Genomic DNA, 5739 nt, shown 5'->3' on the forward strand with positions numbered 1-5739 from the left:
TCCCTAAAAAACAAATACCAAATGTCTTCTTTGATATAATGAGAGCAACTATGAACAGAGCAGGAAGGAAGAGCAGGAAGAAAAGATTAACATTAAACAGAGACATGAGATGGGAGGGAAAGGGAGAGAAAAGGGAAATTGCATGGAAATGAAGGGAGACCCTCATTGCTATACAATATTACATATAAGAGGTTGTGAGGGGAATGGGAAAATTAACAAGGAGAGAAATGAATTACAATAGATGGGGTAGAGAGAGAAGATGGGAGGGGAGGGGAGGGGGGATAGTAGGGGATAGGAAAAGTAGCAGAATACAACAATTACTAATTGGGCATTATGTAAAATTGTGGATGTGTAACCGACGTGATTCTGCAATCTGCATTTGGGGTAAAATTGGTAGTTCATAACCCACTTCAATCTAATGTATGAAATATGATATGTCATGAGCTTTGTAATGTTGTGAACAACCAATAAAAAAATAATAAAAAAATATATATATAAAACAAAATTATAATAAAATGCAGAAAAATTTATCTTAAATTTTGCCATTCCAACCATCCAAACGTTTCATTTTTTAGTATTCAGTGTGCCTCAGTATTTTATTTGCACTTGTAATTATAGTAGAGATATTATTTTATATTTTCTCTTCATTAAAAAAAAGCATTTTAATGCAGAGAAGAAAAAAATGGTCTTCCTTTCTTGAATTTCAGAGAGAAATTCCAGGGCAAATGGAAAATAGTTGGCATTCAGGTATACCTGAAATTTGAATATTCTGTGTAACCATACACCTAAGGTTAAAAATAAAAACAAATTGCCTTGATCAACTAGATGATTTTCTTTGATTCACTTCATATAATTAGAACCTAGTTTGTACTGGAAATGGGTGAAAGAGGGTCAGGGAAACAATCCCTGCTCTCCAGTCCATTGAGAATATCATCTTCTCTGAACTTAAACTTTAGCCACCTGTGTGAGCTTCCCAGCCATCCAGTAACCTGCTGATTTGCATGAGCACCTGAAGAGTAGCCAGAAAATGGACTGAAATTAAATCTTCTGTCAAATAAAAGAGGAGAATCAACATAAAAGTGAGATTCTGAAAAGGCATAAATAGTGAGGATTATAGCAGAAGGATATAATCCTGGTTTTGGTTCTTCCACTGACAAAAGGAATGAATAAGCCTGAACTATCTGGTTAGCAGAGGCTGAGGTTTCACTGCCACTTATAGTGTGCTGTATCATGGGGCCATCTGTTCTGGTCCTGTGGAAATTAGGAGTTCCTGGGGAAAGCATTAATTTTTTTTTAACTTCCTAGGAAGTGTTTCTGGAAAAATTTGTTGAAATTGGTTTGGAATAATGAAGGCACATGTATGAGAATGATGAATGCCTCCTCCAGGTGATGTCAGGGCAGCCAGCAGCAAGCCATGGGAATTGGTATTATGTCTGGTCAGAATTTGACATCTTCACTAACGATCTGGAAGAGGGCATCAATGGCCCATTAATGAAATCCACAGATGAAGTGGAATGATGGATTAGATGCAAGAAAGCAAAGAAATTAGTGATATTAGTAAAATGAGATGCAACTTGTGGAAATGCTCACTCATCCTTGAAACAGGAAATCACCATCTGAAAGTCATTTAATGGGACCAATCAGTCCAGAAAGTACCAGTGCCAGCAGAGACCTGGAGCGGGTTCCAGAGAGAAGATCAGACAGAGATGGGATGCTGAGCCAGAACAATTGAAGCTTCTCTCTGGAAAGATCTCGGGACATTTGGCCAGTGTCCATGTGCTTCCCCCAGCTCCTGACACCCAGCCAGAGTCCCTGAACCACATTCTGCTTCTGCCTAGTGGCCAGCCTGTCCTCTCACTTCTAGCTCTGGCTTGGGAAGAAGGCTCCAGATGGCCTCCCCATTAGTATTTCAACAAAGCAAAGTTGATGGTGTTGGACACTCTGCTCCTCTGAGGCCAATAACTAGGCCAAGGACAGAAGTGTGGCTCCAACATCCATATTGAGGATTGGATAGTGGTCCAACTTGGGTCAGAAGGTGTTGTCTTCACCTTTGGCCTACACCTCCACTCTACTAGAAGCATGTGCTCTATTCACAATTGTGCTGGCCATGACAGCTGCTGCTCCTGTCACAACATGGCTTGGCCTCTGGGCCTGCTAAGGCTATCAAGGCAGAAGCATTTCCCTGGCATCCATGTGCCACCCTTTCAATGTCCATGTCCTTTTGAGGCACCTGGGTGGGACTGAAGAATGTAAAGTGTCCACCAGTGAAAACTTGTGTCTTAGAAAGCCTGCTTTCAAACATCTGTTTCCTCCAGTCTCAGGAAAACCTAACTTGCTCTCAAGGTCTGACTTCACTCCTCCCTCTCATCCCTGATCTCTGCTACCATCTTGACAGGAAGTTTAACCAAGCCTCCTAAGCTTCCTCGAGGAGAAAGGGAGCTTGGGGCCTCCGGGACTAAAAATCTTCTTTCGTCTTTAGTGATGCTCCTATCCTGGGTAAGGAAATAAGACACAGCCAATTTCTCTGTCACATCACATCATACAAGGTAGTGCCACATTAGGTTTCTAAAATCAGGGGCTAAAAAAAGGATTGTTTTCTTGTGAGAACCCACAAGTCCAATAAATGAAACTTTCAAATATTATTTTCTTAAGTCATCTAGAGAACTTATTTTAAGTTTATGGGGATTTAACATTTAGAAGAGTTATGGATTACTGGGTGAACCTCAGAGTGAATTGTTGTTACATGATTCTTAGGTTAAAAAGAAGAAATGGGAATGGTAGGTAGAATTGACACAGTTCTGTGTATTGTAAATAACAATGTGTCCTGCAGGCTGTGCGCTGGGATGAGCACTTCAGGGCCATGCCAGTTTATCACTGATCCACAGCAGACTTGGAGAGCCAGGATCCCATTGGCAGCCTCTCACATCCTTCAGTCCAGGCATCCTTACTCCAAAGCTCTCTTGCAGATACCTGTTCTAGGACACATATCCCATCATCCTGTGTGACATAAAGACCCAGTTTCAAGGTGCAGCTAAGGATACAGTGGGGTGGGCTGCACCCAATGTGAATTTTAGACCATCCTGGCTCAGCCCTGATGGACTCCACTGAGGAGAAGCCTTCCCTTGGTCCACAGGAACTGCTGGAGCCTCAACCATGGCTTGTCAAATGTCAACTGGATGCCTCCAGCATTCGAGTGAAAAGATCTGACATCTCCAACCCCCTGTGGCCTTCCCTCTGCTGTTCCTGACATGAAGCCTCCACCTGCTCCACTGGTCTTTCCCTTGGAGCCATTACAGTGGCTGCTGCTGAGATTACATTTAATGTCACCCTCAATTAACTTGACAGGATACAGTCCTCCCAAACCCCTCCCAGGAATGGGAGAAAAGAACAGGCTAGGGGTGGGAAACTGAAAAAGGCTTTTATGTTTCTCGCTCTTCTGCAGGTAAATCTCTCAGAAAATTGCTGTTTTATTGTTTCCAGGCACTGAGCTCACATTACCCCAGCCCAGGCCTGGAAGCTCTGTAAGCCCATCCATCAGCTTTTACAGGGTGAAAAACCTCTAGGAAGCATGGAAACCACTCAGCAAACTGGAAACATTAATGACAAGGTCCAAATAAACACCAAATATTTATGCCTGGATATTACCTTCCAATTTCTTCTTTCAGATAAAAATAGCATGGAATTTGATTGCAACAGAAATCAACAGAATGTGTGTGTGTGTGTGTGTATATGTGTGTGTACATGTATACACACACACAAGATGGTATCAGAGCCAAATGCATGAGGAATTTTTCAGAGGAAATTAAAATGTAGTTCCTGTCAACCTTTCTCAGAGAGACCATTCTTTTCTCTCTGAAAGTTGTACAATACACAGTCCAGAAGTATTACAGAAGTAATAGAGAATTGACTGTTTCTTTATATACATATGGATTGATTGCTTAATTATTTATTTTATCCATATGTTTGTGTAGCATTATCAAAAACAGCATTGGTGGTTTAATTGAAAGATTGGACTCTTCCAGTTAGTCCAATCCCTTTTTAATTTTGGAATATTACAAACATATTTTATAAAACATAATGAATTGTGGGCTATTATCTCATTGAATTATATTGATCATTATATGATCAAGAAAGGGTTGACAGATTTAGCAAATAAAAATACCAGATGCCCAGTTAATTTTGATTTTCAGATAAAAACCAAATATTACCTGGAACATACTTAAATGAAAAGAATCATCAGAAATTTGAATTTAACTAGCCATACATTACTATATCTAGCAATCTTACCACAAGACCCGTTTCATGCTGGGTGCCCTGGCATGCACCTGTAATCCAACTGCTCAGCAGGATGACGTAAGAGGACAGCTTGAGCCTTGGAGTTTGGGGCCAGCCTGGGCAACATAGGGAGACCTCATCCCAAACACACAAAAGAACTATGTCACCCAAAATGTTTCCAATGTATGTGGCACATCAGTACTTATGAAACAACCTGGCTTGCCCTTTGAAGAACAACTAGTTGTAACCATCTGGATATCAGCAAAGTACACTTTAAGAAAAACTAAGGCAGAGCAAAGGTTGACTATGTTGTGATTGCTCTTCAGAGTGCTACAATTTGCCACTCATTGTTCTTTATTCTGTTTTTGCAATAACATACCTTAATAGATTTGTTTCCAAGTCTACCATAGCCAATTTCTTAATCATTCAGAAGTAGAAACATGAACACACCTGAAAAAAACCACATTAAAAAATCCCATTAGTATTAAAGCCTGGGAAGGGAAAGAGAGTTGGTTAATGGGTACAGGGGTACAGTTGGATTGGAGGTATGAATGTTAATCTTCTATAGTACAGAATCATAACTGTGACTGAAAAAAAATAATTGCATATTAATTGTTGGTAGAGAGGATTTTGAATGATTCAAACAAAAAGAAATGAAAAATGTCTGAAGGATCTTGATCTAAGCATTACACATTGTGTACATGCATTGGAAAAATGACACTGTACCCCATAAATATGTACAATGACTGTGTCAATTAAAACATAAAAAATAAAATTCTCAGAAGAAGGAAAATGAGAATTTCATTGATTATATTAATCTAATTTTATCTGGAAACTTGTTGCTTTAAAAAATATGCTCTCTGAATTAGGCAAGTGACATTGCTGCACTTAAGGTGAGCATCTTGAATTTGATTTTTTAAATTTTTTACTCTTGTTAAGTTTTCTAAAGATTGCTTTCATTCTAAGAAATTAGTATTTCTAGCTTCCCATTAAGAAGGAAAGAAAAATGTATGTTTGACTTGTGAAAAATTTTATCACTTTTAAAAATTAATTTCCAGGGCTGGGATTGTGGCTCAGCGGTAGAGCGCTCGCCTAGCATGGGTGAGACCCAGGTTCGATCCTTAGCACCACATTAAAAATAAAGGCATTATGTTGTGTTCATCTACACCTAAAAAATAAGTATTAAAAAATTAATTTCCAAAATTTCCCTTAGAGAATTATGCTTCACAGAGTGAAATCTGAGGTAGATAGTGCTACAGCACTCTTAATTGGAGTTAATCAACTTGATATAGAAGACCCTATAGTTTACAATAAAAGTAGCCCTTAATGATGTTCTCTTTCCAGCCAGTTCCAATATGCATCAACAACAGTGGCCCTCTATCAGTGATTTATAAAGGAGGAGGGATGTATATGTTTTTTCATTTTTTAAGGTGCGCTCATTATGAATCAAATATTATTCAAGGT

Source organism: Urocitellus parryii, chromosome 5 (genome assembly GCF_045843805.1).
Source record: "Urocitellus parryii isolate mUroPar1 chromosome 5, mUroPar1.hap1, whole genome shotgun sequence".
Taxonomy (NCBI): domain Eukaryota; kingdom Metazoa; phylum Chordata; class Mammalia; order Rodentia; family Sciuridae; genus Urocitellus; species Urocitellus parryii.